This window comes from Salmo trutta, unplaced genomic scaffold (assembly GCF_901001165.1).
Source record: "Salmo trutta unplaced genomic scaffold, fSalTru1.1, whole genome shotgun sequence".
NCBI lineage: Eukaryota > Metazoa > Chordata > Actinopteri > Salmoniformes > Salmonidae > Salmo > Salmo trutta.
The window spans coordinates 159,940-183,538 of NW_021823488.1; the positions used below are offsets into that span (position 1 = coordinate 159,940).

The 23,599-nt window shown below is 40.3% G+C and overlaps 1 long non-coding RNA gene across 2 annotated transcripts; it reads left to right on the plus strand.

The window, feature by feature from the left end:
- The first annotated feature begins 15,102 nt into the window (after positions 1–15,102).
- Positions 15,103–23,331, plus strand: LOC115191144 (uncharacterized). 2 transcript variants are annotated; one of them, XR_003877539.1, is made up of 3 exons: positions 15,103–15,266; positions 21,104–21,171; positions 23,293–23,331. It is a non-coding gene; the product is annotated as an uncharacterized LOC115191144 (long non-coding RNA). The 2 variants fall into 2 exon arrangements; XR_003877538.1 differs by lacking the exon at positions 23,293–23,331 and having other exon boundaries at positions 21,104–21,276.
- The last annotated feature ends 268 nt before the right edge of the window (positions 23,332–23,599 follow it).

A 23,599-nucleotide genomic window follows, 5' to 3' on the forward strand; every position in this document is an offset into this window, starting at 1 on the left:
CAATATACCGAAGCGCAGCTCAGAGTAAATATTTATTGCATTTTCCTTTTCCAAATGGGCGGTAATTTAGAATGCATAAGATAATGTATTTACGATAGCATAGCAGCTGTTTCTTTGTTCCTAAGTCTTCCCGCTCTTTCATTCAAGCCCACCCCCTTTCTTTGTGTAACCAGCTTTCATACAGGTTCCGTCCACCAGGGACGTTTTCTGTATGACATCATATGTATTCTGTGTATTTGTAATTCTGTGTGATTGGTTTAGGTATTTAGTAAATAAATGATTAAACCCAATTTTGTATTGCTGATTCAACTTGTTAGCCAGGGTTGGTGAAGATAACCAAGAATTTACAACTTTCATTATGAGACTGAAAATATGATGATTAAGATGACTGCTATCGATGTAAAAGATTACTAAGTATTTTAAGTTTATTCGGAAGATAACGGCTCTATAAACGTTCTTACGTGGTGCCCCGACTTTCTAGTTAATTACATTTACATGATTAGCTTAATCAGGTAATATTAATTACAGAGAAAGGATTTTATAGAATAGCATGAAATATCACTTAATCTGGCATAGCCAAAGACACGACAGTTCTTTATCCTCTATAACAATCACTTCTGTTGGGGGTGTTGATTCTATATCTATAACAATCACTTCTGTTGAGGTGTTGGTTCTTTATCCTCTTTAACAATCACTTCTGTTGGGGGTGTTGGTTCTATATCCTCTATAACAATCACTTCTGTTGAGGTGTTGGTTCTTTATCCTCTATAACAATCACTTCTGTTGGGGTGTTGGTTCTATATCCTCTATAACAATCACTTCTGTTGGGGTGTTGGTTCTTTATCCTCTATAACAATCACTCCTGTTGGGGTGTTGGTTCTTTATCTATAACAATCACTTCTGTTGGGGGTGTTGATTCTATATCTATAACAATCACTTCTGTTGAGGTGTTGGTTCTTTATCCTCTATAACAATCACTTCTGTTGGGGGTGTTGATTCTATATCTATAACAATCACTTCTGTTGAGGTGTTGGTTCTTTATCCTCTATAACAATCACTTCTGTTGGGGTGTTGGTTCTATATCCTCTATAACAATCACTTCTGTTGGGGTGTTGGTTCTATATCCTCTATAACAATCACTTCTGTTGGGGTGTTGGTTCTTTATCCTCTATAACAATCACTCCTGTTGGGGTGTTGGTTCTTTATCTATAACAATCACTTCTGTTGGGGGTGTTGATTCTATATCTATAACAATCACTTCTGTTGAGGTGTTGGTTCTTTATCCTCTATAACAATCACTTCTGTTGGGGGTGTTGATTCTATATCTATAACAATCACTTCTGTTGAGGTGTTGGTTCTTTATCCTCTATAACAATCACTTCTGTTGGGGTGTTGGTTCTATATCCTCTATAACAATCACTTCTGTTGGGGTGTTGGTTCTATATCCTCTATAACAATCACTTCTGTTGGGGTGTTGGTTCTTTATCCTCTATAACAATCACTCCTGTTGGGGTGTTGGTTCTTTATCTATAACAATCACTTCTGTTGGGGGTGTTGATTCTATATCTATAACAATCACTTCTGTTGAGGTGTTGGTTCTTTATCCTCTATAACAATCACTTCTGTTGGGAGTGTTGATTCTATATCTATAACAATCACTTCTGTTGAGGTGTTGGTTCTTTATCCTCTATAACAATCACTTCTGTTGGGGTGTTGGTTCTATATCCTCTATAACAATCACTTCTGTTGGGGTGTTGGTTCTATATCCTCTATAACAATCACTTCTGTTGGGGTGTTGGTTCTTTATCCTCTATAACAATCACTCCTGTTGGGGTGTTGGTTCTTTATCTATAACAATCACTTCTGTTGGGGGTGTTGATTCTATATCTATAACAATCACTTCTGTTGAGGTGTTGGTTCTTTATCCTCTATAACAATCACTTCTGTTGAAAGTATTGATTCTATATCTATAACAATCACTTCTGTTGAGGTGTTGGTTCTTTATCCTCTATAACAATCACTTCTGTTGGGGTGTTGGTTCTATATCCTCTATAACAATCACTTCTGTTGGGGTGTTGGTTCTATATCCTCTATAACAATCACTTCTGTTGGGGTGTTGGTTCTTTATCCTCTATAACAATCACTCCTGTTGGGGTGTTGGTTTTTTATCTATAACAATCACTTTTGTTGGCGTGTTGGTTCTTTATCCTCTATAACAATCACTCCTGTTGGGGGTGTTGGTTCTTTATCCTCTATAACAATCACTTCTGTTGGGGTGTTGGTTCTTTATCCTCTATAACAATCACTTCTGTTGGGGTGTTGGTTCTTTTTCCTCTATAACAATCACTTCTGTTGGGGTGTTGGTTCTTTATCCTCTATAACAATCACTTCTGTTGGGGTGTTGGTTCTTTTTCCTCTATAACAATCACTTCTGTTGGGGGTGTTGGTTCTTTATCCTCTATAACAATCACTTCTGTTGGGGTGTTGATTCTATATCTATAACAATCACTTCTGTTGAGGTGTTGGTTCTTTATCCTCTATAACAATCACTTCTGTTGGGGGTGTTGATTCTATATCTATAACAATCACTTCTGTTGAGGTGTTGGTTCTTTATCCTCTATAACAATCACTTCTGTTGGGGTGTTGGTTCTATATCCTCTATAACAATCACTTCTGTTGGGGTGTTGGTTCTATATCCTCTATAACAATCACTTCTGTTGGGGTGTTGGTTCTTTATCCTCTATAACAATCACTCCTGTTGGGGTGTTGGTTCTTTATCTATAACAATCACTTTTGTTGGCGTGTTGGTTCTTTATCCTCTATAACAATCACTCCTGTTGGGGGTGTTGGTTCTTTATCCTCGATAACAATCACTCCTGTTGGGGGTGTTGGTTCTTTATCCTCTATAACAATCACTTCTGTTGGGGTGTTGGTTCTTTATCCTCTATAACAATCACTTCTGTTGGGGTGTTGGTTCTTTTTCCTCTATAACAATCACTTCTGTTGGGGTGTTGGTTCTTTATCCTCTATAACAATCACTTCTGTTGGGGTGTTGGTTCTTTTTCCTCTATAACAATCACTTCTGTTGGGGGTGTTGGTTCTTTATCCTCTATAACAATCACTTCTGTTGGGGTGTTGATTCTATATCTATAACAATCACTTCTGTTGAGGTGTTGGTTCTTTATCCTCTATAACAATCACTTCTGTTGGGGGTGTTGATTTTATATCTATAACAATCACTTCTGTTGAGGTGTTGGTTCTTTATCCTCTATAACAATCACTCCTGTTGGGGTGTTGGTTCTTTATCTATAACAATCACTTTTGTTGGTGTGTTGGTTCTTTATCCTCTATAACAATCACTTCTGTTGGGGTGTTGGTTCTTTATCTATAACAATCACTTTTGTTGGCGTGTTGGTTCTTTATCCTCTATAACAATCACTTCTGTTGAGGTGTTGGTTCTATATCCTCTATAACAATCACTCCTGTTGGGGTGTTGGTACTTATCTATAACAATCACTTCTGTTGGGGTGTTGGTTCTTTATCCTCTATAACAATCACTCCTGTTGGGGGTGTTGGTTCTTTATCTATAACAATCACTTCTGTTGGGGTGTTGGTTCTTTATCTATAACAATCACTTTTGTTGGGGTGTTGGTTCTTGATCCACGTCAATTACTTTGGGTACCTCTGTAAATGTAGGGTAACTCGTAGAGATTTAGATAACATTACAATATTTATATTGTACTTAAAAATACAGATAATTTACATAAAATACAGTATAGTAATAATATTAATTACCTGAAAATTGTATGTCATCCAGTCTTAAAATGTCTGCAGAAACCAAATATTAAAACACTGTTAAATATTAGAAAAAAACCTTATTGTGTCAGGAGGGTCGTAGAAAGTGGACCAAGGTGCAGCAGGTATCGTGCTCATCTTCTTTTATTTTACTTGTGAACACTTAAAAAAAAAAATCACCGCCAAACAACAGTTCCGTAAGGACACAAGGACTATACGAAAAACTACCCACAAAACCCATGAAGAAAAACCCCTACTTAAAGATGATCTCTAATCAGAGGCAACGAGGATCAGCTGCCTTCAATTAGAGATCAACCCAAAATACACAACATAGAAATAGAAGAACTAGATAAACACATAGAAATAGAATACATAGAACATAAACCAAAAAAAAAACGAAACACACAAAACAAACACCCCCTGCCACACCCTGACCAAACTACAATAACAAATAACCCCTTTTACTGGTCAGGAACGGGACATACTGTACTTTGAGAGAGAGATAACATTATAGGTACAGTCCACACACACACACACACACACACACACATTAAAATGTCTAGTAATTGTTTTCAATAACTGTGAACATCCACTAGGTTGAGCCAGTGGTCCACACTTAAAAGTAGAGCCTTGTCACTTTGAGACATGTCACATAAAATGTACATTTGTTTGGTAAAAACAGTAGGATAGATACAAATGTGGGTAGAGTCCATTCTCGTAAAATAAACATAAAACATGATATATATATATATATATGTACAGTTAGATTTTTTAAAAACTTGATCATATTTGAATTTCAACTCACCTTCAAAATGCTCCATGAGGAATAAAGGATTCTAGGAGTCTCTAGATGTGTGTCTTCTGGTCCTCTGTTTTAGTGGTGGACTGAGACCTCCCTAGGAGTCTCTAGATGTGTGTCTTCAGGTCTTCTGGTCCTCTGTTTTAGTGGTGGACTGAGACATCCCTAGGAGTCTCTCTAGATGTGTGTCTTCAGGTCTTCTGGTCCTCTGTTTTAGTGGTGGACTGAGACATCCCTAGGAGTCTCTCTAGATGTGTGTCTTCAGGCCTTCTGGTCCTCTGTTTTAGTGGTGGACTGAGACATCCCTAGGAGTCTCTCTAGATGTGTGTCTTCAGGTCTTCTGGTCCTCTGTTTTAGTGGTGGACTGAGACATCCCTAGGAGTCTCTAGATGTGTGTCTTCAGGCCTTCTGGTCCTCTGTTTTAGTGGTGGACTGAGACATCCCTAGGAGTCTCTCTAGATGTGTGTCTTCAGGTCTTCTGGTCCTCTGTTTTAGTGGTGGACTGAGACCTCCCTAGGAGTCTCTTTAGATGTGTGTCTTCAGGCCTTCTGGTCCTCTGTTGGCTGTTTTAGTGACTGAAACATCCCTCTTTTATGGGGTAAAATGGATCTGCTGAGGGCAGCATTAAAAGGGGTCCATCTTAAAGAATACAATGACCCCTTTTTTATTTTATTTTATTATTTGACTGTAACATACGCTGGACATTCCATCCTCGGACATCCTAGGATGACCCCTGAGGACTCTTTTAAAATGTAAAGGTTAAACAGGTTTAAAACAGTTGTTTCAATGACACACCACACACACACACACACACACCAACGAACCAATGTCTCTTATGTAGATAGAGAGAGAGAGATGAACAGATCGGGGAGACAGACAGAGAGAGACAGAGATTTCATTAAAGTGACTAGTGTTCCATTATTAAAGTGACCACTGATTCCATGTCTATGTATATAGGGCAGCAGCCTCTAAGGTGCAGGGTAGAGTAACCGGGTGGTGGCCGACTAGTGATGGCTATTTAACAGTCTGATGGCCTTGAGATAGAAGCTGTTTTTCAGTCTCTCGGGTCCCAGCTTTGATGCACCTGTACTGACCTCTCCTTCTGGATGATAGCGGGGAGAACAGGCAGTGGCTCGGGTGGTGATGATCTTATTGGCCTTCCTGTGACATTGGGTGCTGTAGGTGTCCTGGAGGGCAGGCAGTGTGCCCCCGGTGATGCGTTGGACAGACCGCACCACCCTCTGGTTGTGTTTCGGAGGATGCAAGGCTCTCGACCTTCGTCTCTCCCAAGTCCGTATGGGTATTGTTGCTATGGGACAAGAATGTAACTACCAATTGGATATCACAAAATTGGGGAGAAAAAGGGGGTAAAAAAATATATAAATAAAAAATATAGTATTTGCAATTAAGGTGTGACAGCAAAGTATGTGATGGTTTAAACCAATGATGTGGATGAGATGTCCAGCAATGATGAGGATGAGATGTCCAGCAGTGGAAGACCTGAGTGACCCAGTGGGTTGGTGGGGGAAGTAAGGGAGAAGTTCTCTTGATCACCAAGGTCAGCAGGGAATGGGGCATTCACATCATGTAGTCCAATGGAGGGGATCACTAGACCTGAACTCAAAGAAAAATGAAATACTTTTTAATCAGACATTTTCTAGTCAAATGACCAAAAGGTAACCGCAAAAAAATGGCGACTCACTGTCACTGCCTATAATAGCATGTTACTTATCAGAATGTTTTCATGTTGACATCACAATACAGGATGTCATTGGAAAATACATACACTGAAAAGGAAAACAGTAAATCTAGGATCAAATGACTGCAGGCTGGAAATAGAGTGTCTTTACAGACCTTCTGGAAGTGGTGAACTGGGACAATTAGAGAAAACCAGATGTTCAGACACAGCTGTCACGTCATGACCAGTATAAGGGTTATTTGTTATTATAGTTTGGTCAGGACATGGCAGGGGATATTTGTTTCATGTGGTTTGGGCTATGTATTTAGGTAGAGGGGTATTTGTTTTATATGGTTCGGGTTGTGTGTGTATGTAGAGGGGTGTTGGATTCATGTGTTCCGGAGTTTTTGGTTTATGTTCTTGTTTTGTATTCTAGGGTTTCTATGTTGAGTATTTCTTTGTTGGCCTGGTGTGGCTCTCAATCAGGAACAGCTGTACATCGTTGTTTCTGATTGAGAGTCATACTTAGGGAGCTTGTTTTTCACCTGTCCCTTTGTGGGTAGTTGTTTTTTTTTGCATTGCTTTTGTGTAGCCTGCAGAACTGTCGTTCTTTGTTTGTTTTCTCGTGTTCACGTTATAAATAAAATAATGATGAGCACGCAACCTGCTGCGCCTTGGTCCAATTCATACGACGGCCGTTACAACAGCTGCAATGATCCAACCCTGAGATTGTATTGAGAGAAAACGACTCAGCATTGAGTAGCATACAGAGGGATTGAACATTGGGCTTATCATTGAAAGATTGTATGCACACCTTTTGTGCTGAGGGTGGACATCTTGGATGGCTCATCTTGACAGCACTGCACATGATGAACACAGAGGTACACCGACTATAATTTCACTTAATACTGAGTACCTTCACCATGACAATATAACACAAACATTGTACTGAACACAGTACCGGTTTCTCAGCCCACAATAATGTTGGATACCAGCCGCCGCTGATAAACCACACTAAAGATGGTGCTGGGGCGACTACGGTAGCTAGCTAGCCGTACACCAGTATACAGTGTCCTTCGTCCCCGCCTGTCGGGTATTGTTTTCCCACAGTTCTGTTAACGAAGGCGAGAGCAGGTGTTCAGTAGGCGGGATCGAAGGGTGTTGTCTTTTAATTAAATCAAATCCAGTCGGGTGCTGGGAAGTTGGGGGGCCTGTGTCCATACAGCTGACAAAAAATGGAGTGCTGGTTTAAACTCTGGTTTGGGCTTGGAACCAATGGGGTCATTGGCATGCAGGAACCAATGAGGTCATTGGCATGCAGGAACCAATGGGGTCAAAACGTTAGCTAGCTAAAACATGTAGAAATTGACCAGAGGCTAACATTAGCTAGCTAAAATTAGCCAGCTAGCTAGCAAAACCTTCCTTGAATGTTCTTCTCCCTAAAGAACGCAGAACAGGGACTACCACTTAGCAGGAGTTTTTTGTGTATATTTCGAGAAACTGTAATTGTTTTCAAGCAAATGTTGTTGTGTAGCTACGAGTCTGTCCTAGAATGGAATGTTGATGTGGGTGGTAGTAGTCATGCAGAAGTTATTGATTAAAAGAAGGCGCCAGTTCCTCCAAGAACCATTTATGATAATTGAAAGGTTAAAATATGAACCCATTGATTAGGAAAGGTTAAAATATGAACCCATTGATTAGGAAAGGTTAAAATATGAACCCATTGATTAGGAAAGGTTAAAATATGAACTTATTGATTAGGAAAGGTTGAAATATGAACCCATTGATTAGGAAAGGTTAAAATATGAACCCATTGATTAGGAAAGGTTAAAATATGAACCCATTGATTAGGAAAGGTTAAAATGTTAACCCATTGATTAGGAAAGGTTCCCAGAGGAACTCTAAAGATGAAAAGGTTCTTGTAAGAATAGTTTTTACATTTCAACTTTCCTAATTGAACCCCTAATTATTTTAATTTTTGAATTACATTTTTTGTTTAACCTTTATTGAACTAGGCAAGTCAGTTAAGAACAAGTTCTTAATTACAATGACGGCCTACCCCGGCCAAACCTGGACGACGCTGGGCCAATTGTGTTCTGCCCTATGGGACTCCCAATCACGGCCGGTTGGGATACAGCCTGGATTCTTAGTGTGTTCTTCTGAAATAGGCTAGATTTTCTTCATGTCATGTTTGTTTAGACCTGTCTCAGATAAATACTGGAGTTATTGTGATGGTTTTGATGTTAATTAAGGGTAAATTACCATGAGACAGTCAGTTATCTGCATGACAATCACTGGCTGACAAAATGTCATGACCGACACAGCCCTAGGTGTTATCAATAAGGGATCATAGCTTTCACCTGGATTCACCTGGTCAGTCTATGTCGTGGAAAAAACAGGTACTCCTAATGTTTTGTACACACAGTGTATATCATGTGTATATAATAAACAAACTTGAACTGAGAAGGGAAGAGGGAGGGCAGCCAGGAGGGAGGAGAAAAGATGGCCAGATTTGTGTTTAGTTTGTAGGTGAACAAAACATGAAAAATACGTAGGCCCTTAATAAGGCTAGGGGGCAGTATTGTCACTTTCGGATGAAATACGTGCCCATATTAAACTGCCTCCTACTCAAACTCAGAAGCTAGGATATGCATATTATTAGTAGATTTGGATAGAAAACACTCTAAAGTTTCCAAAACTGTTTGAATGATGTCTGTGAGTATAACAGAACTCATATGACAGGCAAAACCCTGAGAGAAATCCAACGAGGATTAGTTTTCTCAAGTCCTTGCCTTTCTGACACACAGTGAGTTAGGACTCAAATAGCACTTCCTAAGGCTTCCACTAGATGTCAACAGTCTTAGAAAGTAGTTTGAGCCTTTTGCGGTAAACACAGACCGAAGGAGAACGCTGGTAATCAGGTGAACAGAAAATCACATCAATTCATAGGGCGCGTTCATGTGAGAAATCCCTTTGCGTTCCAAAACGTTTTTCAAGGCAATGCAAACGTCCGGTTGGAATATTACTGAAGTTTCACGTTCTCAAGGCCCTAAAGATTGATGCTATACAACGTTTGACATGTTTGAACGAACGTAAATAGAACTTTTTCTTGAGTTTCTGTCGTCACATTTCCCTCGCGCACCCTACATTTTGAGTAGCCTACAGAATGCGCGAACAACATGGAGTTATTTGGACATAAATCATTAACTTTATCGAACAAAACAACATTTGTTGTGGACCTGGGATTCCTGGAAGTGCCTCTGATGAAGATTATTAAAGGTAAGTGAATATTTCTAATGCTATTTATGAAAATAGATGACTCCAAGATGGCCGGTGTCTATAATTGCCTGATGTTTTTTTCTGACCACAGTACTCAGATTATTGCAAAGTGTGCTCTCCCAGTAAAGTTATTTTGAAATTTGTCAACGCGATTGCATTCAGGAGATGTTAATCTATAATTCTTTGAATAACATTTTAATATTTTATCAAGGTTTATGGCGAGTATTTTTTTATTTGTTGTGCTGATTCACCAGCATTTTTGGAGGCAAGATATTTTCTGAACATCACATGATGATGTAAAATGCTGTTTTTGGATATAAATATGAACTTGATAGAACACAAAATGCATGTATTGTCTAACATAACTAACATAATGTCCTAGGAGTGTCATCTGATGAAGATTGTCAAAGGTTAGTGCATAATTTTAGCTGTTTTTCTGCTTTTGGTGACGCTTGTCCTTGTTTTGAAAATGGCTGTGTGTAATGTTTTGTCAATATACTGTCCTAACATAATCTAATTTTATGCTTTCGCCGTAAAGCCTTTTTGAAATCGGACAACGTGGTTAGATTAAGGAGATGTTTATCTTTCAAATGGTGTAAAATAGTTGTATGTTTGAGAAATTTGAATCATGAGATTTTGTTGTTTTCAAATAAGGCGCTCTGATATTTCACTGGCTGTTGTAAGTGTGTACCGCGGGTGGGACGCTAGCCACGTAGCCCATAGAAGCTAAATGATGTGTACTCAAATATTATGTAATCAAAAAATATCACTTTAGCTGGTAGAACTGACAAAATGAAATGAATCATAGAGTTCTTATAACTTATTCCATTCAACAGGTCCATTTGTTTGTCTCATGTATCTTTATATTCATATACCCTGGGGGCTATGTAGCTTCTGATCAGTCATGTTTGTCTCTTTATATTCATATACCCTGGGGGCTATGTAGCTTCTGATCAGTCATGTTTGTCTCTTTATATTCATATACCCTGGGGGCTATGTAGCTTCTGATCAGTCATGTTAGTCTCATGTCTCTCTATATTCATATACCCTGGGGGCTATGTAGCTTCTGATCAGTCATGTTAGTCTCATGTCTCTCTATATTCATATACCCTGGGGGCTATGTAGCTTCTGATCAGTCATGTTAGTCTCATGTATCTTTATATTCATATACCCTGGGGGCTATGTAGCTTCTGATCAGTCATGTTAGTCTCATGTCTCTCTATATTCATATACCCTGGGGGCTATGTAGATTCTGATCAGTCATGTTAGTCTCATGTCTCTCTATATTCATATACCCTGGGGGCTATGTAGCTTCTGATCAGTCATTTTAGTCTCATGTATCTTTATATTCATATACCCTGGGGGCTATGTAGCTTCTGATCAGTCATGTTAGTCTCATGTCTCTCTATATTCATATACCCTGGGGGCTATGTAGATTCTGATCAGTCATGTTAGTCTCATGTCTCTCTATATTCATATACCCTGGGGGCTATGTAGCTTCTGATCAGTCATTTTAGTCTCATGTATCTTTATATTCATATACCCTGGGGGCTATGTAGCTTCTGATCAGTCATGTTAGTCTCATGTATCTTTATATTCATATACCCTGGGGGCTATGTAGCTTCTGATCAGTCATGTTAGTCTCATGTCTCTCTATATTCATATACCCTGGGGGCTATGTAGCTTCTTATCAGTCATGTTTGTCTCTTTATATTCATATACCCTGGGGGCTATGTAGCTTCTGATCAGTCATGTTAGTCTCATGTCTCTCTATATTCATATACCCTGGGGGCTATGTAGCTTCTTATCAGTCATGTTTGTCTCTTTATATTCATATACCCTGGGGGCTATGTAGCTTCTGATCAGTCATGTTTGTCTCATGTCTCTTTATATTCATATACCCTGGGGGCTATGTAGCTTCTGATCAGTCATGTTTGTCTCTTTATATTCATATACCCTGGGGGCTATGTAGCTTCTGATCAGTCATGTTTGTCTCATGTCTCTTTATATTCATATACCCTGGGGGCTATGTAGCTTCTGATCAGTCATGTTTGTCTCTTTATATTCATATACCCTGGGGGCTATGTAGCTTCTGATTAGTCATGTACATCACTGGGGCTAAGCTTCCTGCCATCCAGGACCTCTATACCAGGCGGTGTCAGAGGAAGGCCCTAAAAAACAGCAGCAGCCAGGGTCAAATGGCAGGGAAGAGGATGATTTAGGTGACCAAGACACAGGCCTAGAACTTGATTTTTTTGTCTGCCGGTTATTGTCATGCAAAAGACTGCTGACCTGAAGGTAAATTATGTTAATTAACATTGACACGTTTAGCAACTCCAGGCCTCCACAAACCAATGATGAGCACCTTTTGGAACATCTACATTAAAAAATAATAATAAATAAATGTAATACACACCATCACAATAAACCCATTATTTATTTTAGGCAGATCTAAATAAACATGTATTATAGAAGAACAGAATATGAGTTGACCTACTGTGTTATCTGGCTATTCTCCATCTTATAGACTGTAGGCTTGTTCATTTAGTAGACTAGATACTGTATGTTATCTGGCTATGATATAGACTGTAGGCTTGTTCATTTAGTAGACTAGATACTGTATGTTATCTGGCTATGATATAGACTGTAGGCTTGTTCATTTAGCTGACTAGATATGCCTATGCTTATAAGTCCTGTGCAATTATTTTATATTTTATGATTTTATAGTAAGAAGAATATAATTGTAATTAGCTGAATAAAATAGAAAGGATATTTTTCTCATTCCAGAGCGAGTGCCCATATGAAGTGTCTATGTTGAGCGTAAAAGTTATAATTTGAAACAGTTATTTGGCAACTTTAGTTGTGATTAATACAAACTTTAGTAAAGCCAATGCTAAAGGGTAGTTTCACCAGGACATCTAACTGAGGCATTTCAACAGTGGTACAGCAACAGGTAGTCAGGGAGACATGCAGTTAAACACATCCCCTACATTCATCTAGAAATATAACAGACTTTATTATAGTTTCACCAGGACATCTAACTGAGGCATTTCAACAGTGGTACAGCAACAGGTAGTCAGGGAGACATGCACTTATTAAACACATCCCCTACATTCATCTAGAAATATAACAGACTTTATTATAGTTTCACCAGGACATCTAACTGAGGCATTTCAACAGTGGTACAGCAACAGGTAGTCAGGGAGACATGCACTTATTAAACACATCCCCTACATTCATCTAGAAATATAACAGACTTTACTTTAGTTTCACCAGGACATCTAACTGAGGCATTTCAACAGTGGTACAGTAACAGGTAGTCAGGGAGACATGCACTTATTAAACACATCCCCTACATTCATCTAGAAATATAACAGACTTTATTATAGTTTCACCAGGACATCTAACTGAGGCATTTCAACAGTGGTACAGTAACAGGTAGTCAGGGAGACATGCACTTATTAAACACATCCCCTACATTCATCTAGAAATATAACAGACTTTATTATAGTTTCACCAGGACATCTAACTGAGGCATTTCAACAGTGGTACAGTAACAGGTAGTCAGGGAGACATGCACTTATTAAACACATCCCCTACATTCATCTAGAAATATAACAGACTTTATTATAGTTTCACCAGGACATCTAACTGAGGCATTTCAACAGTGGTACAGTAACAGGTAGTCAGGGAGACATGCACTTATTAAACACATCCTCTACATTCATCTAGAAATATAACAGACTTTATTATAGTTTCACCAGGACATCTAACTGAGGCATTACAACAGTGGTACAGTAACAGGTAGTCAGGGAGACATGCAGTTAAACACATCCTCTACATTCATCTAGAAATATAACAGACTTTATTATAGTTTCACCAGGACATCTAACTGAGGCATTACAACAGTGGTACAGCAACAGGTAGTCAGGGAGACATGCACTTATTAAACACATCCCCTACATTCATCTAGAAATATAACAGACTTTATTATAGTTTCACCAGGACATCTAACTGAGGCATTTCAACAGTGGTACAGTAACAGGTAGTCAGGGAGACATGCACTTATTAAACACATCCCCTACATTCATCTAGAAATATAACAGACTTTATTATAGTTTCACCAGGACATCTAACTGAGGCATTTCAACAGTGGTACAGCAACAGGTAGTCATGGAGACATGCAGTTATTAAACACATCCCCTACATTCATCTAGAAATATAACAGACTTCATTCTAAAAATATAATGTTTAGTTTATTATCAAAATATTGCCAATTTATTCTCGAAATATTGCCACTTTTAAAAGTTCTATCAAAAAAGTGTGACTTTAGAGAGAGAGAAAAAGAAAGAAGGGATTGCAGGGTAATTTAATCAGATTGGCTTATTGGAGATGGGGTCAGAGTCAATGTTTGAAGTTGTTGGCTTCAACATACACTGTAGATGTATGTGTTCAAAAGTAGCTCCCAATGTCTTCAAATCCCTGGGGAGAGAGGAACTGCTACCCCTGGAGAGAGAGGAGCTGCTACCCCTGGAGAGAGAGGAGCTGCTACCCCTAGGGAGAGAGGAGCTGCTACCCCTGGAGAGAGAGGAGCTGCTACCCCTAGGGAGAGAGGAACTGCTACCCCTAGGGAGAGAGGAGCTGCTACCCCTGGGGAGAGAGGAACTGCTACCCCTAGGGAGAGAGGAGCTGCTACCCCTGGAGAGAGAGGAGCTGTTACCCCTGGGGAGAGAGGAACTGCTACCCCTAGGGAGAGAGGAGCTGCTACCCCTGGAGAGAGAGGAGCTGTTACCCCTGGGGAGAGAGGAACTGCTACCCCTGGGGAGAGAGGAGCTGCTACCCCTGGAGAGAGAGGAGCTGCTACCCCTGGGGAGAGAGGAACTGCTACCCCTAGGGAGAGAGGAGCTGCTACCCCTGGAGAGAGAGGAGCTGCTACCCCTAGGGGAGAGAGGAGCTGCTACCTCTGGTGAGAGAGGAGCCATACCCCTGGGGAGAGAGGAGCTGCTACCCCTGGGGAGAGAGGAGCTGCTACCCCTGGGGAGAGAGGAGCTGCTACCCCTGGGGAGAGAGGAGCCGTACCCCTGGGGAGAGAGGAGCTGCTACCCCTAGGGAGAGAGGAGCTGCTACCCCTGGAGAGAGAGGAGCTGCTACCCCTGGGGAGAGAGGAACTGCTACCCCTAGGGAGAGAGGAGCTGCTACCCCTGGAGAGAGAGGAGCTGCTACCCCTGGGGAGAGAGGAACTGCTACCCCTAGGGAGAGAGGAGCTGCTACCCCTGGAGAGAGAGGAGCTGCTACCCCTGGGGAGAGAGAGGAGCTGCTACCCCTGGGGAGAGAGAGGAGCTGCTTCCCATGGGGAGAGAGAGGATCTGCTACCCCTGGGGAGAGAGGAGCTGCTACCCCTGGGGAGAGAGAGGAGCTGCTACCCCTGGGGAGAGAGGAGCTGCTACCCCTGGGGAGAGAGGAGCTGCTACCCCTGGGGAGAGAGGAGCTGCTACCCCTGGGGAGAAAGGAGCTGCTAAGAATGGTGTCACATCCCTCCAATAGAGTTCCAGACAGTTGTAGAATGTATGCCAAGGCACATTGTAAGAGCTGTAAAGAGAGAGGGACTCGGAGAGAGAACAGGTAGAACCTGATATGTAAATGAGCAGAGCAAACGAAAGTAACTTTCAACAACCGAATGATCATTCAGACTCTGTTTCTATTGAGAGATAAAAGGTAAGACGACGATTGATATGTGTATTCATATAGTTGATGATATTGTTGTGTGTATTCATATAGTTGATGATATTGTTGTGTGTATTCATATATTTGATGATATTGTTATGTGTATTAATATAGTTGATGATATTGTTATGTGTATTCATATAGTTGATGATATTGTTATGTGTATTCATATAGTTGATGATATTGTTGTGTGTATTAATATAGTTGATGATATTGTTGTGTGTATTAATATAGTTGATGATATTGTTGTGTGTATTCATATAGTTTATGATATTTTTGGTGGACAGTGTTATAATAGTCCTACTCTCCTTAAAATGTTTTTGATATAAATTAGATGCGTGGGGTGAATTCGTTCTGTGCCCATCTGTGTGCCCCAGGGGGATCGCTCCTACACTATCTAGAATCTAAAAGGGTTCTTTGGCTGTCCCCATAGGAGAACCCTTTGTAGAACCCTTTTTGGTACTAGGTAGAACACTTTTGGGTTCCATGAAGAACCCTTTCCACAGAGGGTTCTACATGGAAGCCAGAAGGGTTCTACCTGGAACCCAAAAGCGTTCTCCTATGGGGACAGACGGAGGACCTGTTTGGAACCCTTTATTCTAAGAGTGTACTGTATCATAGGTCTATAGACTTGACTTCTCAAAACATTTTTAAAACATTTTGTGGAAAGCCAAACAATAACTTACACTTCCTCAAAACAGGTTGTGTGTATTCATTAGTGCCGACCGTAGCAAAACGTTTGGCAACAGAAACCGTTTAGGTCACATTGTACAGTGTTTGGCGTAAACTGTTTATGCATCATTTTAGAACTATTGGCTGTGGAGTAAACTAATGAATACAACCCAGGTTGTAGCCAACAACTCGGCTGTTTATACCTGATGCTGAAACCTGAACATAGCCTGGGGGTATACTAATATGCAAGCTAGATATTCTGGTTTTCTAAAGCTAGCCAGCTTCAGTTATCTTCACATTCCATCTCAGACCTCATCCATCAGAATATACAGAGTGCTAGTCACCAGGAAGCTGCTCTCTCAGCAGAACAGAAAATATCTCAATGACTTGACATGTTCTGGTTGTGAATTCAGGCTACAAGGTGACAATCCTGTCAGGGATTATTGTAAAGTGTGTAGATAAATTAAATGTATGGTGTAATGTTAGTATAGTGAATGACAGTAAAACCCTCCTAACAGTCTACTACTACTGAGACAGGTTGGTGTAATGTTAGTATAGTGAATGACAGTAAAACCCTCCTAACAGTCTACTACTACTGAGACAGGTTGGTGTAATGTTAGTATAGTGAAGGACAGTAAAACCCTCCTAACAGTCTACTACTACTGAGACAGGTTGGTGTAATGTTAGTATAGTGAAGGACAGTAAAACACTCCTAACAGTCTACTACTACTGAGACAGGTTGGTGTAATGTTAGTATAGTGAAGGACAGTAAAACCCTCCTAACAGTCTACTACTACTGAGACAGGTTGGTGTAATGTTAGTATAGTGAATGACAGTAAAACCCTCCTAACAGTCTACTACTACTGAGACAGGTTGGTGTAATGTTAGTATAGTGAATGACAGTAAAACCCTCCTAACAGTCTACTACTACTGAGAAAGGGTGGGGTAATGTTAGTATAGTGAAGGACAGTAAAACCCTCCTAACAGTCTACTACTACTGAGACAGGTTGGTGTAATGTTAGTATAGTGAAGGACAGTAAAACACACCTAACAGTCTACTACTACTGAGACAGGTTGGTGTAATGTTAGTATAGTGAATGGCAGTAAAACACTCCTAACAGTCTACTACTACTGAGACAGGTTGGTGTAATGTTTAATCAGACAAAATGGAGCTGACTGGATGTGGTCAAGTCAAATTCAATACGTCAATATTCATATATTATACTTCTACATTTAACATTTCATATGATAATGTATCATAGTTCCACTATAATGTAGTGATCCTCTACATTTCATATGATAATGCAATTGAATAATAGTTCCACTACAGTGTAGTGATCCTCTACATTTCATATGATAATGTAATTGTATCATAGGTCCTCTATAGTGCAGTGATCCTCTACATTTCATATGATAATGTAATTGTATCATAGTTCCTCTATAGTGTAGTGATCCTCTACATTTCATATGATAATGTAATTGTATCATAGGTCCTCTATAGTGTAGTGATCCTCTACATTTCATATGATAATGTAATTGTATCATAGGTCCTCTATAGTGTAGTGATCCTCTACATTTCATATGATAATGTAATTGTATCATAGTCGCTATATGAGCCACGTCACAATTCCAACCAAGAAACACTATTGGTGCCAATGGAGCGATGTGTAGGGTTTTGCCTTTCACAAGAGCAACCCGGGTTCGCTTTCTTGCCCCTCTGTTTGCAACATTGGTGTCAGAAGTTGGATGCTGGCTTTGAGGCCATCAGAACGCCCCAGATGAGTGAAAACCAGAGTATTTGATGCATGGGGACATGCCTTCCCATTCAGCGGGGCCAGAGTAGTTGAAGCATGGGGACATGCCTTCCCATTCAGTGGGGCCAGAGTAGTTGAAATATGGGGACATGCCTTCCCATTCAGTGGGGCCAGAGTAGTTGAAATATGGGGACATGCCTTCCCATTCAGTGGGGCCAGAGTAGTTGAAATATGGGGACATGCCTTCCCATTCAGTGGGGCCAGAGTAGTTGAAATATGGGGACATGCCTTCCCATTCAGTGGGGCCAGAGTAGTTGAAATATGGGGACATGCCTTCCCATTCAGTGGGGCCAGAGTAGTTGAAATATGGGGACATGCCTTCCCATTCAGTGGGGCCAGAGTAGTTGAAATATGGGGACATGCCTTCCCATTCAGTGGGGCCAGAGTAGTTGAAATATGGGGACATGCCTTCCCATTCAGTGGGGCCAGAGTAGTTGAAATATGGGGACATGCCTTCCCGTTCAGCGGGGCCAGAGTAGTTGAAATATGGGGACATGCCTTCCCATTCAGTGGGGACAGAGTAGTTGAAATATGGGGACATGCCTTCCCATTCAGTGGGGCAGAGTAGTTGAAATATGGGGACATGCCTTCCCATTCAGTGGGGCCAGAGTAGTTGAAATATGGGGACATGCCTTCCCGTTCAGCGGGGCCAGAGTAGTTGAAATATGGGGACATGCCTTCCCATTCAGTGGGGACAGAGTAGTTGAAGCATGGGGACATGCCTTCCCATTCAGCGGGGGCAGAGTAGTTGAAATATGGGGACATGCCTTCCCGTTCAGCGGGGGCAGAGTAGTTGAAATATGGGGACATGCCTTCCCGTTCAGCGGGGCCAGAGTAGTTGAAGCATGGGGACATGCCTTCCCATTCAGCGGGGCCAGAGTAGTTGAAATATGGGGACATGCCTTCCCATTCAGTGGGGCCAGAGTAGTTGAAATATGGGGACATGCCTTCCCGTTCAGCGGGGCCAGAGTAGTTGAAGCATGGGGACATGCCTTCCCATTCAGCGGGGCCAGAGTAGTTGAAGCATGGGGACATGCCTTCCCATTCAGTGGGGCCAGAGTAGTTGAAATATGGGGACATGCCTTCCCATTCAGTGGGGCCAGAGTAGTTGAAGCATGGGGACATGCCTTCCCATTCAGCGGGGGCAGTGTGAGCCACGTTACAATTTCCACCAAGGCTCAACCCTATTGGTGCGATGTGAAGTTGTCTTCCCAGCAACCCAGATTCTCTTCCCTCCCCTGCATCTGTACTTGGTGTATTTGGTTGTACTTGAATTGTACTTGGTGATATGTTGCTGCTAGTGCTAGACAACATTTAGAGACAGAATACAGACAGAAGAGTTTACACAACGTTTCCGTACAACATTATACACAGCTAGATAGAGTAAACATAGAGCTATAAGAGAATGAACAGTGGATATACACATATACAATACAGTGTATATACAGTTTATATACAGTACAGTAGCTATACAGTTGATATACAGTACAGTGGCTATACAGTTGATATACAGTACAGTGGATATACAGTTGATAAACAGCACAGTGGCTATACAGTTGATATACAGTACAGTGGATATACAGTTGATATACAGTACAGTGGATATACAGTTGATATACAGTACAGTGGATATACAGTTGATATACAGTACAGTGGCTATACAGTTGATATACAGTACAGTGGCTATACAGTTGATATACAGTACAGTTGATATACAGTACAGTGGCTATACAGTTGATATACAGTACAGTGGCTATACAGTTGATATACAGTACAGTGGCTATACAGTTGATATACAGTACAGTTGATATACAGTTGATATACAGTACAGTGGCTATACAGTTGATATACAGTACAGTGGATATACAGTTGATATACAGTACAGTGGCTATACAGTTGATAAACAGTGGATGTCCACATTTACAGTATCAGTATAAATATATCTAAGAGAGATGAACAGAGAGATAATGCAGTATAGTTCAGTTATTTAGTGTACAGTTCAGATATGGCTTGATGTGGTGTTCAGCGTAGAGTGTAAAGTCCTTTAGTCTCTATGGCCCAGATGGCCAGTTGGTGAGGGCCACAGCATAGTCCTTTAGTCTCTATGGACCAGATGGACAGTTGGTGAGGGCCACAGCATAGTCCTTTAGTCTCTATGGACCAGATGGACAGTTGGTGAGGGCCACAGCATAGTCCTTTAGTCTCTATGGACCAGATGGACAGTTGGCGAGGGCCACAGCATAGTCCTTTAGTCTCTATGGACCAGATGGCCAGTTGGTGAGGGCCACAGCATAGTCCTTTAGTCTCTATGGGCCAGGTGGCCAGTTGGTGAGGGCCACAGCATAGTCCTTTAGTCTCTATGGGCCAGATGGCCAGTTGGTGAGGGCCACAGCATAGTCCTTTAGTCTCTATTGGCCAGGTGGACAGTTGGCGAGGGCCACAGCAAAAGTCCTTTAGTCTCTATGGGACAGATGGACAGTTGGCGAGGGCCACAGCATAGTCCTTTAGTCTCTATGGGCCAGAGGGCCAGTTGGTGAGGGCCACAGCATGGGGAATGAAACTGTTCAGATGGGGGTCTATAACATCCAATCTCATAGGTTTACAGCAGCTGACAGTTACAACTTCATTGCTAATAACTCAAACTGCCTTATTTAGATAAAGACATAATCTCTGTACAGATGTAGGATCTGAATTTGATCACCCTGTTGCAGGATAACTAAAACTTGTAGTGTATTTGAGTGTATTTAAGCTATTAAAAAGGTTTCGGAAGATGATAAATTCCACTTTTCTATTTAAATAATGTTCATGAATTATATTTACATTTTTGCAGACGCTCTTATCCAGAGCGATTTATAGTAGTGAATGCATACATTTCATTTCATACATGTTTTTTTTCTTCCCGTACTGGCCCCCCGTGGGAATTGAACCCACAATCCTGGCATTGCAAACACCATGCTCTACCAACTGAGCCACAGGGAATCCACATAACAATGCAAATGTCCTGTTGCTGAAGGATTATTTTCCTGCTGTAGCAAACTGGCTCAAATTAAGATCCAACATCTGTAGCAATATACCTCTCTCTAATGTATATGGCTATATCAGGATATATATACCTCTCTGTAATGTATATGACTCTATAAGGTTATATATACCTCTCTCTAATGTATATGGTTATATCAGGATATATATACCTCTCTCTAATGTATATGACTATATCAGGATATATATACCTCTCTCTAATGTATATGACTATATCAGGATATATATACCTCTCTCTAATGTATATGACTATATCAGGATTGGCTTTTGACCATTTTACATCTTGTATTTACTTTTGTTTAGGCTGGTTGAATGAGTTGCCTGTGAAAGCTACTTCATCTGCAAGAAAACAGGCGGCTGCACCAGTGACTGTAAGTTATGTGATTTCCTCATATGAAATTAAAATATTTTTGTAGCCTACGCAGTTACAAAATGGCTGTTGAAACTGTGGCAGATATTTCTCGGTAACATAAGAAGTCAGATAAATGTGTTGATATGTAGGAAAGATGGGCAGACTCTCGTACTGTAGGTCTAGGCTACCTGCAAACTATTATAAGGTTAGGTCGACGTCAGACGTTCAATAGTCAGAGTTTGTTTGAGCTATGATCACTTATCATGCTGACAAACCTGATGGTCTCTGTGAACTGATCTGAACAGTTTTAGACTGGTCATCTATGATATGTAGGTTATATACAGTACATTCTCTGTCCTGCTACTGGTAGGACTATAACATTATGTTGATCTGAACAGGTTTAGGCTGGTCATCTATGATATGTAGGTTATATACAGTACATTCTCTGTCCTGCTACTGGTAGGACTATAACATTATGTTGATCTGAACAGGTTTAGACTGGTCATCTATGATATGTAGGTTATATACAGTACATTCTCTGTCCTGCTACTGGTAGGACTATAACATTATGTTGATCTGAACAGGTTTAGGCTGGTCATCTATGATATGTAGGTTATATACAGTACATTCTCTGTCCTGCTACTGGTAGGACTATAACATTATGTTGATCTGAACAGGTTTAGACTGGTCATCTATGATATGTAGGTTATATACAGTACATTCTCTGTCCTGCTACTGGTAGGACTATAACATTATGTTGATCTGAACAGGTTTAGGCTGGTCATCTATGATATGTAGGTTATATACAGTACATTCTCTGTCCTGCTACTGGTAGGACTATAACATTATGTTGATCTGAACAGGTTTAGACTGGTCATCTATGATATGTAGGCTATAGGCCGAGGTATAGACCTTGATCTGCATATCACTAACAACCCACTACTATACATTATAACCTAGACTACTTTACATAATATAACATCTACATATCACTAACAACCCACTACTACACATTAAAACCTAGTCTACTTTACATTATATAAAATCTCTTACTTGATGTATAAAACCTTTCTGAATGGATTAATGATTTCCCCCTCAGATCAATCCTGTCCGTTTTAGCCCTTCTGTCTACATTCTCAGATACATTTAGAAAATAACAGATTGAAAGACAATAAATATCCTACTGTTAATGAATACAAATATGTATGAGACATGGCCTTGTGTTGCTGTACTGTCTATAACTACCTTAACAAACAGTGACTTATTATTATTATTGACAGTTACCATGGAGATTATTTTAATTATTATTATTATTATTATTATTATTATTATTGTTGCTGTACTGTCTATAACCACCTTAACAAACAGTGACTTATTATTATTATTATTATTATTATTATTATTATTGTTGCTGTACTGTCTATAACTACCTTAACAAACAGTGACTTATTATTATTATTATTGACAGTTACCATGGAGATGAAATGTCACAACTACATGTTCATGTGATGCATTAAATCACCTGACTGTTTCTATGTCTGTTAGTAAATGTTTTATTTCTCAAAGAGATAATACAAAAATGAGAACAATTGACATTCAAGAATTACTGTGTTAACCACAACCAACATGCTGGATCTCTGTTTAGTTGTCACTGTGTTAACCACAACCAACATGCTGGATCTCTGTTTAGTTGTCACTGTGTTAACCACAACCAACATGCTGGATCTCTGTTTAGTTGTCACTGTGTTAACCACAACCAACATGCTGGATCTCTGTTTAGTTGTCACTGTGTTAACCACAACCAACATGTTGGATCTCTGTTTAGTTGTCACTGTGTTAACCACAACCAACATGTTGGATCTCTGTTTAGTTGTCACTGTGTTAACCACAACCAACATGCTGGATCTCTGTATAGTTGTCACTGTGTTAACCACAACCAACATGCTGGATCTCTGTTTAGTTGTCACTGTGTTAACCACAACCAACATTCTGGATCTCTGTTTAGTTGTCACTGTGTTAACCACAACCAACATGTAGGATCTCTGTTTAGTTGTCACGGTGTTAACCACAGCCAACATGCTGGATCTCTGTTTAGTTGTCACTGTGTTAACCACAACCAACATGTTGGATCTCTGTTTAGGGGTCAGTGATCTAAAATGAGTCTCTCTGGGGAGAGAGAGGAGGGGGGCCCTGCCTCTAAAATGCATCTCTCTGGGGGACATGACACCAAAGCTAAGAGGTAAGATGACAATTTTATGAAGAATTTATTACGTTTATTTCCAAAATAAATAGCTATCTTAGATGAATGCAGTTACTGTAAATCTCTCTGGATAAGAGCATCTGCTAAATCAGGGGTTCTCAATCCGGGGTCTGTGGAGGTACTGCAGGGGTTCCACGTCACCCTGACTGTACTCGTTGCAATGTAAGACATTTGATAGAATTTTCAC